Raw genomic sequence first — 12,463 nt, 5'->3', positions numbered from 1 at the left:
GAACCTGTACGTGGCGCTGTAACTTCCTCCACAAAAGCAGCAACTTCCTCCACAAAAGCAGCGAAGAAGAATGGTTGTCATGGCTGCACTTCTGTGTATTCTCCGCGGTGGGGGCCGACAGAACCGGGCAGAGTTTTTCGCCGGTCAGCGTGTGTTAAAGTTTAAATCTTCCGGACAAAATTATAAAAGTGCCGGTCAAAGGTCTTCATTGTTATTTATTGAGCTTTAAAACAAATGAATAACGACGATATAATGATATATAATCATCAAATACATCTCTTTTTCCTCTCTTCTGACAGCGTCAGTGTCTGTCTCATGCAGCAGCTGATCCTGTAATGAGTGACCCGACAGTAAAAATGAACATATTTATAACTAGTTTAGTTTGAGAGGTAATTAAAATAGCTAAGGGTGATGATCTGACTTGAAGTGTGTGTTTTGCTCCCGCTGCATCACAGCGGGAGGAGCTGCGTGTCTCCGTCCTGTCAGATTAGACTTCACTCGCGTTTATGTCCATATCGAGATAAAGATAAATAATCTGAATTCAAGGAGGAGCTCCTGTAGATGTTGCACAAAGAACTGTAGCATGGTCAGTAGCGACTGGAGCACGATAGCAACCCTGCGGGGGAGAGGCGGGGCTATGAAAACGAATGACCGTATAGGCGACTCCACGGCCCCGTTGGACCCCCCAGAGCGCTCCGTTCCCAGATCTATCCACCTTTGGACCCGTTGTCGTTTGCGGGGTCTGTTTCTACGTTTCCCTTACGGCCTCGTGGAGCTTAGAGGGCTATACGCATGAGAAATATGCGGATTCAACCCGTTTTCGTCCTCGTGGAGCCGGGGCCTCAATGTTAAAGGGGGGGGGGGTTGCCAACACCTTTAGTCTATTAGTGGGAGTAAAAGAGGTGCCTGACGCTTCGCCAAGGTTGATGAAACTGTCCTTCAAGTAGGGCTGATCGATTATCGCAAAAATCATAATCTCGATTATTTGGGTCAATAATTGATATCACGATTATTAAAAATGATTATCCATTTACTTTGACATCAATTTATTGAAAAAAATATGTTGAACAGTATGTTTTTAACAGTTGATTACCCTGAAATGTAAGTATAATCCAACTGAAAAACCAACAAAAATAAAATAAATAATCGTTTTATTTCGATTATGTTGTTTTCATAATCGTTGCAAGCCAAAATCGTAATTGCGACTAAAATACGATTAATTGAGCAGCCCTACCTTCAAGGGAAAATAAACATAACTTTTTAAGTTAGATCCAAGTTATTTGGCTAGCCAAGTTCAATAGTGGTGCAGTGTTGACGTATTCTTGTAGACCAGCATTGCAAAGACCTACTTGACAAAAAGCGAATGGGATTGTTTCATATCACACACACCATTTACACCACTTTTATGATGTTTGAGCGCAACTGCAAATTGCCAGTAAAAAAGTAAAAGGCCAAAGTTAGGCTATAAACTAACTACCGCGCGGTGCATGGTTGCGTGTCACAACCGCCAAAGTAAAGGAAGCTAATGTTTGGAGTGATGACGTCTAATAGTCTAATTTAGTCCCGTGTTAGGAACCGCTTTTTTTCAAGACATTTAAAAGCTTTGGACATTCACAAGTCGGATACTTACGGACTTCTTTTATGTTGTAGGAAAAAAAAGTGAAAGTCTCTCAGATTGTTAACCACAGAAAACAAGTTTAAAAAATATAGCGACTTCAAAAACCATAAGGGACTCAATACAGAGAAAAAGCAATCTGAGAATAAAGAAGTCGTCATTTTCAATGGGGTGATATAACAATATATATTATAAGATTACAACTACCTTGCATTGTTGACCTGTCAATATTCAGGAAGCAGTCCCTTCAGAGGTGAAGCTTTATGAACGCCTGACTGATAAACTGCTGCTGAGATTTAGAGCAGTGTCAGGTTACATCTTGCACCAGGGCTAAAATGTGTTTGTGTTAAATTAATTGAGACTTTTCTCTCCTGTTACTGATATTGTATACTCCGCCTCGCAGGATACTTTTTACATTGATCTGTTAGGGGAAGCAGTGGAAGCTGATGCTCCTCTCCATGGAGCTACGGTGAAACCAAACCACATCAACACTTAATAACGAGGGCGACTGCAACTCATAAAGCCCTGGAGAGAGAGGTCTGAGATATTGATAAGGGTATTCAATCAGATATCTACAAAAGTCCTTTTCCTCAATCGTTTCTCCTCTGATATTCATTGTTTGATAAGAATGCAAGGCAGGTTGAAATACTTTTGATTAAATGTTCCAATGATTAGTCCATGAATGATCACTCCGCCGGGCATACAGTAGGCAGGGGAAATCAGCTGGTGTGAGCAATATGTCCTTACGCCAGTGTTTCCGCCAGACCAGCGGAGGGGATGACATCACGTCGTGTCACGTGACTTGAATTGAGCCGTCCCGATACTATCTCTTTACGTATTAGTGAAGGGAATTCCGGCTCTTTTTAGTGAGCAGGATCATTTGGCTCGGCTCACTAAGAAGAGCCGGCTCTTTCGGCTCCCAAATGGCTCTTCATCTTACCACAGTTTACCACGGAGCTTCAGTTTCGCCGCTGCGAGGCACCGGTGCTCGCAGTTCACGCGCGTGCTCCACTAGCACCCCCCGTCAAGGCTCGCCGGCAGTTCACTTTCCGTCACAGGAACACGCTTTGCTGGCAGCGAAAGGAATCCCACCAGACTCCTTTGCCCCTCCAACAGAGGGATGTCCTTGTCCTTTTTCCTTTTCGTCATTTCAAGCTATAAAAACTCTCGATCTTCTCTCAAATTATTTATTTTTTTGGACGCCCTCGGCTCGAGTTCAGGGCGTTCCGAGCTGAATAAGGGCGTCAAATGACGGCAAGACGCCCCCTGGCGGAAACGCTGCCTTACGCTGTCTTAAAAAGCTGATCAGAGTATTTACTTGCCTGTATCACCTCTTATAGAAAGGAAGAGGGATTCATAATAGTCCAAATGTTTCAGTACTCTTCTTTCACCCTCACATTACATGGCTGAAGATGGAAGACATAATCCTTTTTAAAGATTATATCTTTCACTACCAGCAGCATGGTGTGTTTTTATCTGTAACGAGGCTGGCGGACATGCGGATAAGGCTTAGCTTTGATATATGTTCCAGATTATATTTTATAGTGTAGTCATTAATATGATAAGGGATGTTGCAGGTCTTCTAATGTTGTATCGATTCATCCGCTATAAAATAGTTGTATCATCATCAGCCAACTTTAACTCTTCCTGCACCTCAAGTTAGCTTGCGACTCACTTGAAAAAATTTAGCAGGAATGAGCAGCTTAACTATGGAGTGTCAATTGTTTCTTTGCTTGAAGATGGGACGCATCAGCAGCAGCAACATCTCTCATAAAGAAACTTGGTACAGCGTTGGAGGTGGGGGCCGCGATCATTTCTATGAGAGTTGCTCAGTGGCACAAGAAGCAAAGATGGCCTGACTTTCTAGAACAAAAAAAACACAGATCCTGAAGGGATCTTTCACCGATTGGGCCGGTAGAGCATGTGCATTTGCGTTTTCCTTGAACTCTGCCTCCAATCCGCAGCGTCATAGCTGATCTCAGCTCAGATATATGATTCGAGAGGGAAGGTAACTCTAGATTCAGCTTTTAGAATATTTTAACAACTTTAAGGACCCAATGATTTAAATAAGGGCTGTTCAAGTGTTTGTACTTGTTAGTTGATTAAGCTGAAACAAGTATTTGCTGATTAATAGACATCTGTTTGCCAATGCAAGTCAATGAAAAAGTATTTTTGGACCACTGTTTGGTAACTACGAAGGTTTGCTTCAACACCCGGCCTACTGTACTTCCTGGGGGCTTGCTCCAGCTTAACATGCTGATGCTGCTCCTCTCATTGACTAAAGATGGTGCAGAAAAGTGGCAAGTCTAAGACAGTTGCTCCAAATGATAACTGATGATACTGGATTGGCCTTGTTTCTGGTGCTCAATGACATTTGTGCCTTGTTTTCATATTGAAATAACATTATTGCTACAACTGAACCCATGTGAATTGAAGGAACAGTTTACATAATATAAGAACCGTTACATACTGACTATCACCAAAGCACCTGTAAATGTAGCTTCAATTCAAAAATATCTGCATTCGCACTGTTAAAGAGTATTTAAAAAGCAATGAGGCTTTTAAAATAAAATATTAAATAAAAATAACGAATAGTTGTTATAAGAAAAACAGAAGTCATCACAGCTTGAAAATCTCCTGTCATCCTCTTACTGATAAGTGCCCCACTTATATATGAAATCTTTGTTCTGGTACATTCCTGAACTTACACACAACTGCAAGAACACATAGAAGGACTGTGGCCTTTACCCTGTCATAAATCACATGCTATGTAAAAACCTAATCAACCTCCAGTATGACAGGAAGAAGAGATGTCCTTCCCAAGGCAAGACACACTAACTCCAGTCGGAGTAAAGTCTTGATTCGGCCGGTGTGTGCTAAATAATCCCAAAGAATGACTGTCTGCTTCTTAATACACGGCTACAGTTACCTCTGCATGCATGCATCATCTGACGGGTTAGAAAGCAAATAAACTAGGGGATGAGGGAACACACAGACATCCTCCTCCCGCATTGCCTCCCCCATTATTTGTACAAACCTTGAGTCAACCTTTGGTTCCCGAGGGATGTCATTTGCTTACACACCTGTCACAGTGTTTACGACCTGCAGGGACCTAGTCAGCGTGTTCGCAATGGATGGTGTGCAATTACAGCTGAGACAATCTGACATTATTTAGACAGGAGAAACTCTGCCCTCAGGCAAGAGTCATCCCCTTTAACATCGGTTTGATTACCGAGTTGTATTATTTTCACAGAACCAAATGAATGAGGTGTTTTGGATGTAATGTTATGCCTGCCTCCCTTTTTCCACATAAAATATCACACTCACCCATTAAAAAACCGGCATAGGATGAGAAAGGGATAAAGACTCGAATAAGACAGGGAGTGGCTGCTTTATTATGATTTGCACAAGAGATTACCTCGTTCAGAGGAACCATAAAAGGAAATCCCTGCTCTGTACTATGACAAGAAAACCCCTTTTTATATTGCAGGGTGTAAATAATCCAAATAAAACTCAATCTTTGCTCCAGAGTGTGGGAGAACATGATTTATACTGAACTCTGACATTACATTAGAGGCAGTTCCATTAAAAAAAAGAAAGGAACAGCAGTGGGTTTCTGAGTTTGGTTGAAATGTCAGTACTTGATAAAGTTGTATAGTTTAAAGTTTCAAAGCCATCCCATGTGCAACTGTGTCAAATCCTGCAAGAACGACAACTGAACGGTCACATATTACTGTACTAACACAAGGACAACAACCAGCGTCTTGCACTGCTGACATGCAGTGACCCTTGTGCTGAAAAGGCCAAAAAAGGAGGAAAAAACAAGTGTGGGCAATATCTTATGGAGAGGCGTGTAATATATATAGGCTACCGAAGGTCATTTACTTTGTAAATCTAAGCCAACTTCAGGTAAAGCTATTTATTTACCACTACGTCTCTCTTTGGCCAGTCGTGAATATCAAACATGTTTAAAGAAATGTTTATGTTAAAGACTGGCAGTGACCGAATCTAAAGACTGGCAGTGACCGAATCTGAAGACTTCAGACTAGATTCTTAAATATACAACACATTATATCATGTTATCTTCTAGCTGTGCACCAACTGGCCCCATTCCAACCGGAACAGATAAGTAGTCCCACCAAGATCATATTCATTATCAGCTCAACAGTTATCTACAGTATGTATACTCCCCACACAGGTGTTCATTTATAAATAAATAAACTGGGCGCTAAAGATCATCGAATGTTTTTATTTCTATTTACATAAAATGCAAAACGACTTTTGAGACTAGGGGGAGGGGGCTTTTGAACAGTGTTCTTCATCGCCATCATCTAGACAGCAAATAAGGCAATATATTCCCAAAAATACTGGTTATCTTCCAATAGTTTCAAATACTTGGAGAATCTGCGACAATAAGGACTGAAGCTGTTCTTGAGGCCCGTGATGGAACAACACGTTATGAAAATATAAGAAATGTTACATTTTTGAAACACATTTGCAATTATCTATATGTGAAGTTCCAGGAGTTGATTTTTTGCAAGGTTGCTGATGTGCAATATCTTATCCAGCTTCCCCTATAGGGAATTGGGTAATCTTCACTCCTCCACTCCAAAAACTACAAATTGGTAGGGCTGTAGCCGAATATCCGAATATTCGTTCGTTGGAGTACTATTCGGGTTTCAATTTCGTTATTCGGATATTCATTGTTTTTTTTTTGTTTGTTTTGTGCACTGCGGCTGCCAAATTGAATTTATTGAAATCTCCAATATCAACGTAAGAGCTTGTGCCTCTTCGGGCCTCCTTTTCAATTTCAAAGAACACAAATTGGGTTATATACATTAACAAATAACTATAAAACAACAATACTGTAGAATAACAAAATGAATGCCGTGAATAAACCGAAACACACGTGTTGAAGCGGTTCGCTGCTGATTACTAAGCGCACCCCCCCCCCCCCCGCGCGCGGGTCGAATATCCGCTGCTGATTCGGACCGAATATCCTGAGCCCGAAAAATGGTAGACAGTCTTACTGCTTTTCACACAGGAAGTGATTGCACTTCAAACCACAGCAGTTGTGCCTACATGCAGCATCACAATACCCTGGTTTCACTATCCCATATTCAAGCAATGCAACACTTAGGTAAATCAACTGTTCCTTGGTGCTGCAGCTGAGAACCCAGCAGATGTACTCTCACAACCACAATGCAGAGGCCATAAACAGCAGATGATAAATCCCTAATCAGTAAAGTGACTGGCTGAAAAAAACACGGTGGAGTAAGTCTGCAAATGAATAGGCAGTGTGTCAGTGTGTAAAGGGGGGGGGGGGGGTCTGTGTACTGTGTGGGCAGCCTTTAGTCAATTTGTATGAATACAATTTGTAAGGCAGTGAGACACACGGCTGCCAGGGATGTCAGTGTAGGAGTGTTGCCCTGGAGACCGTTTTTAAACTACAGTATTAACAATAAATACTTCATATTTCACTGCTGATTATTCGAAATCATACTGCATTCTTCAATTGTCGAGGGAGACAATGATTCCTCTAATTTTACTATGATTATCAATTCAATAGCTTGAGATAGGTAGTGCATGAAAATGCTAAATTATGTTTGTGATCCTTTCAAATATGTTATTGTTGTGTGGTGATGCAGTAATAGTCAGTGAAGATTGGCAACAAAAATATCCAGAATTCATAAAAGCAGATGTGATACTATTCAATAGACTACTTAAATAAACAAGCTTGACACTATGACGTGCTTTTCAAAGTGGTAAGCAGCATGATTTTTATAGATTTCATGTGACAGTGGTATGATACTATAATATTTAGCTAAGTAAATGATTGCTTTTTATTAATTATTACAGAGCTTCTACTTGTTTGTATTTTATCAAATTTACTGGAAAAAACTTAATGCCACAATAATGATATTATAATTTAAAAAAATTAAAATGTACATTTACGATGCTAAATTGTGTTGGTCCAATGTACCCTTGTGAACAGGATTTTTTTTTAGGCTGACTTTTTTTTATATATAAAAAAAAAAAAAAATGGGTAACCATTACAAATCGGGTGATAGTAACTTTTTTTTATCAATATTACATTTAAATGTTGATCATCGAAATCAAAGCAGGAACGGCACACTTCAAGTATTATTATTCCATCTCCGCCTACTTGGCGGCAACTTGTGACTTGTAGAAAAAATATATCATAACCTGTAATCTGTTTAACCAAGAGTATTTTACAATGACATGAAACTGATGTGAAAAAACAGAAACATCTCTTGGCATCACTTTGAATAAGCTGCAACCAGAATTTAGCACTTTTGCCTTGAAAATGACGTACACTCATTGATTAACGTTAAACATTTCTGACAATCAACTAATCAATAAATAGTTTCATCGACATATCTAAATGTGAGGGGTCAGACTCCACTAGGGCATGTGATCCATGCTTTTATCGTGTTGGCATTATTTTCCCTCAACAAGAAACTAGCCTGCTGAATGTTGTGGTGATTCATCCTAATAAGCCTACATTGATTAGTGCATCAACAGGAAATGTAATGACAACAATGCTGATAGCTAATTAACCTTTTATGTAATTTTAAAAGTGATTAAAAGCCTTTGCTGGTTATAGAGTCACAGATAGTGTGTTGCTGTATCAAACTGTGCATGCAGCCATACAACACATACAATAATAGGTCCATTCATTTCTCACTGAAATACAGCAGGTCACTGGGGAAACCTGAGCAATGTGTGGGTGGTCGCCAAACTTATTGCGAAAGCTCAATTGTTCCGGGACACCTCTCTGAAAGACCCAAGTTTTATAGTTTCCCATAAATTTCATATGATGCTACTTCCCAAGTGTTTGGAAGCTTTAACTCACACAAAATGCCAACGCTATGAAAGGCGTTAAAGAAATACATAGAGTGACATGTCAGCTGTAAACTTTGAAGGCGCAGACAACTAGATAAACAAAAATGAGGGTCTGTACTCACTCAGGATGAGTCAACAAACTGCGATCCATCAATATGTGTTTCACAATGAAAACAAGCTGTGCACTAATGAGTCATAAAACCCTGAAATGATAGAGCATTCAACCACTTCCGGTTACCTCGTCTCGAAGTCAATGGTTTTTTGAACGTCTTTATAATAAGATCTATAGTTAAGATACGCTTAAGAGGTGTTCATGTTTTGTGCTACAACATAAATATATCAGTAATTACCTAATTCGTGAATGTCAGAAGCTTCTATGAGTCTTAAAAATGGCTGTTTCTAACGAGGATCTTAATAAGATTACTAAACGTCATCATGCCAAACACAAGTCTGCCTTTATCTTAGCAGTTGTGACATTAAGACATGTGATGGATTTGATGTAGATGCAGTTCCTTTCTAGCTTAACATTAGCTTTTTACTACTGGTGATTGCATTTACGCTTTATAAATCATAAAGTCGTGTAATAATGAAGATTGTCCTGCAAAATCAAATGTGGAAGTACCATAAATATGTGTGCTTTCTTTCTGCGATATTCCAAAATCCAATGAAAAATCCCATTTATTTTTGTCGAGGGAGCCCTTGAGATGCTCACTTCCGGGTCGACCTACAACACCACATCATCACCGCACCACTTTATGTGGGCCCCTACGTCAGTAAGTCCTTGAGAAGCAAGCGCTTTTTTGAGGAACTTCATAAATACGGGCCCTGGTCTGCAGTTGAAACTTGGCTGTGCTCAGCAGTCAGACAGCTGCTTGACTGAATGTAATAATTGTGATGCGGCAGTGGGTGTTCTTCTGAGACAAGGAAATGAGAGTATAAGTGAGATAAAGCCCAACTGATCCAGCTCTGCAGCTGTGAAAGCCGACCAAGTGAGAGCAGCCAGCTCTGAGAAATGCTCTGAATTCATCCGAGTCCAGACCACCTGCACGCAGCAGATGTGCTCCACGACACCGAGACACTGGCACTCTATGCCCCTCGCCGGCCACTGGAATTCTATCTTTTAGCCTTTATAGACTGCTTTAAAAAAGTGCATCCTTGTTAATCCCCGGAACAATTTCCCTGCCAGATGAGCTAAGAATGTCCTTTATTTTCTTGAATTTCCGACATCTTCGATAACTGTTTCCCTCAGCAGTCTGGGACACAGCAGTGGTAAACATCAACACTGCATTCTTAAAAAGATGGAAAAGTCTAAATGTGAATTTTCAGTTTATCCATAGCTCTCTTGTCCACAACAGGATACATTTGTTAGGCATCTGAAAGGACCTAGGCAAGAAAATGACTAAGTTTCCATTATTTGAGGATCATACTGTTACATGGTTGCTATGCACAAGCTTGACCAATGTGATTAACTGAGGCGGGGTCAATTTTTCCAACCTTTGCTGCACTCACAGGCCAAAACAAGTATAAGCGAACACATTCCATTATCTATTCATGTATCGTAACCTCAAAACAATCTACACCACTGAGGCTACATCTACATCAAATCTGAACTTCACGTATCCTTCAAACAGTGGTGTAAAGTAACCATTTACTCAAGTACTGTAGTTAAGTACAATTTTGAGGGACCTTTACTTTACTTGAGTATTTCCATTTTCCGCTACTTTGTACTTCTACTCTACTACAATTCAGTGGTAAATGGTGTACCTTTACTCTACTACATGTATTTAATACCTTTAGTTACTTCACAGATTTGAATCAATGATGTGAAATACAAACAACACTTATATTAGACTTTAGTTAAATCTGGAGTAAATGCACAAGCTACCCTGCAGTATACAAAGTCATTAAAACTAGCTGCACCTTTACCAGCTTTGATAACACTTTAATGTATCAATAATTTTAATGAAAACATATAATATATATTATTCTGAAATAGGCCAATCTGCATAATGAGCACTTTAACTATATATAGACGCCAGTACTTTTGTACTTTTATTTGAGTAACATTTTGAATATAGGACTTTTACTTGTAACAGAGCATTACTACACTTTGGTATTTCTACTTTTAATTAAGTACAATATCTGAGTACTTCTTCCACCTCTGCAATCTTCCCCACTGAGCTACAATGTCTACATCGAATGTGAACTTTAGTTATCCTCCAAAGCCTTCTTCCCCCCACCCAGCAGTGTTAATGTTGGATGGAAAGGGTAGAAGGAATAGCACAGAGGACATGTTTTAAGTTCAATTGTAAAACGCACTGTCTGATGGCCCAGCCGTGGGGCCAGTTGAGAGTTGCCTCTTGTAAAATGTTTTCGGTGGTCTTCAAGGTGTGTAACCTAACTACATTTGTCGAAAACGAAAGCAGATTTGTGATACAGACGTGTCCCGGTCATGCAACGGTGCTATCTGTCAACACACATCCCGGCTAAACGCATTGGTTTGACACGCTCTTAATGTGTATGTGATTTTATCAGCCAGGGTCATTTTCCAATCGTGATACCAACATTCCAAACACTATCACTTATGTAACCAACATTGAAGAAGAAAAGTAGCTATGTTAAGGCTAAGAAAACGACGTATTATGGTTATACAAACCCCATTGCCAAAAATGTGCGTTTAATTGTCGCAGCTCCTGGGCTAAAGGAAAGGATAGGAAAGGGACATTGCAACAGCACCACAGCGCCAACAACCTACCCAATGCTGCGGATACGGTGCAGGAGACTTGGGTCCGTCGGTCAGAAAACCTTCACGGAATCCAGTGCCAGTCCTGCCGTCCTCTTGAGTCACTTTCCGGGCATTTTATGTGTACGCAGACCGTGTCAGTCGCACGGTAGACTGGCTGTGATACGGCTGATATCAACCAGACTGCTACAGCGGCACTGCTCCACTGCTGTTGACAGACGAGCTGTGATTAGTCCACAATTCAGAGTCGGGTTGTGTGTCAGAGCTGCTGATTGGTCAAACGCTGTGGGGCGGGACTACCTTAGATTTAAAAGCACAGTACATTCACAACGAATTTTATTTCAGGTTCAGACCTCCAGCCTGAAGGGTATGATTAGTATAAAACAAATAATCACTTAAATTAATTTAAAATATCCTAAACACCTGAGTTATTATCTAAAGCAACAGTATGCTTTCTCTTTTCAGCATATAGCAGCCTAAGTAAGTACCCACTAGCAAATGTGACCTTGTCTGCTTCCTATATACATTTCATTGGCCTACATTTCTCTAGCCACGTGATATAAACTAAATAATTAGATTTTGGCCATTCTGAAATTAGCCTTAATAGATGCTTTTGAAGATGGAGAGTAGCACATAGGAGACCATATACAAATCTAAACAGGTCCCTTTTACTTCATATTGGTAAGTGAAGCAGCTGCTGTGTCCCATAAAGGAGACAAAAGCCAAGCCACCACATTATCTGTGCCTGAAGGTCAGAGAAAGACTGAGGCAGCGGGACTAAAAGCACTTCGGGCCTCTGAGAGTAAGGGAGGGCAGATCAAGCCTCTCACCAAGATAAAGCTTGCAATTCTCCTTCGGAAAAATATTTCTCATGGCAGTGGAAGCTTTGAAAGCAGCGACAGAGAAGAGATGTCCAGAGATCAATGATGCCATTATGGTGGACGCTCTGGTTTCAGTCACAGTGAACGGTCAGCAGAGACTCAGCACTCAACATCTCTAGCGTTCGGAGTTCAAAAGTGCATGTTAACTGATATGAGCAGACAGAGAAAACTGAGAGCACATAGAGTGTGGACAATGTGGCATTTAAACGGCTGATACTGATACTTCCATTTTCAAATTAACTTCAGAAATTCAGCGTATTTACAGTAGACTGTTTTGTTCCCCAAAAATGAATAGCGTTTTCCTCCCAATTCATTCTGTCAGAGTAGCATTTTAAACATAACAGCACTTTTTATCCA

At 40.4% G+C, this 12,463-nt stretch overlaps 1 protein-coding gene across 2 annotated transcripts in view; it reads right to left on the bottom strand.

Annotated features, from left to right (window-relative positions):
* Window positions 1–11,430, bottom strand: part of tpst1 (tyrosylprotein sulfotransferase 1) — a 43,567-nt gene extending 32,137 nt beyond the window's left edge. For both annotated transcript variants that reach the window (XM_034113136.1, XM_034113137.1), the window contains exon 1: window positions 11,238–11,430. The gene's annotated coding sequence lies outside the window, so the exon portion shown is untranslated. The remainder of the gene's footprint in view (window positions 1–11,237) is intronic.
* Window positions 11,431–12,463: the final 1,033 nt, after the last annotated feature.

The sequence above is a fragment of the Trematomus bernacchii genome, unplaced genomic scaffold (genome assembly GCF_902827165.1).
Source record: "Trematomus bernacchii unplaced genomic scaffold, fTreBer1.1, whole genome shotgun sequence".
In the NCBI taxonomy this organism is placed as follows: domain Eukaryota; kingdom Metazoa; phylum Chordata; class Actinopteri; order Perciformes; family Nototheniidae; genus Trematomus; species Trematomus bernacchii.
The sequence above is the reverse complement of the archived record's forward strand: the minus strand, read 5'-3'. Positions and strand labels throughout refer to the sequence as shown.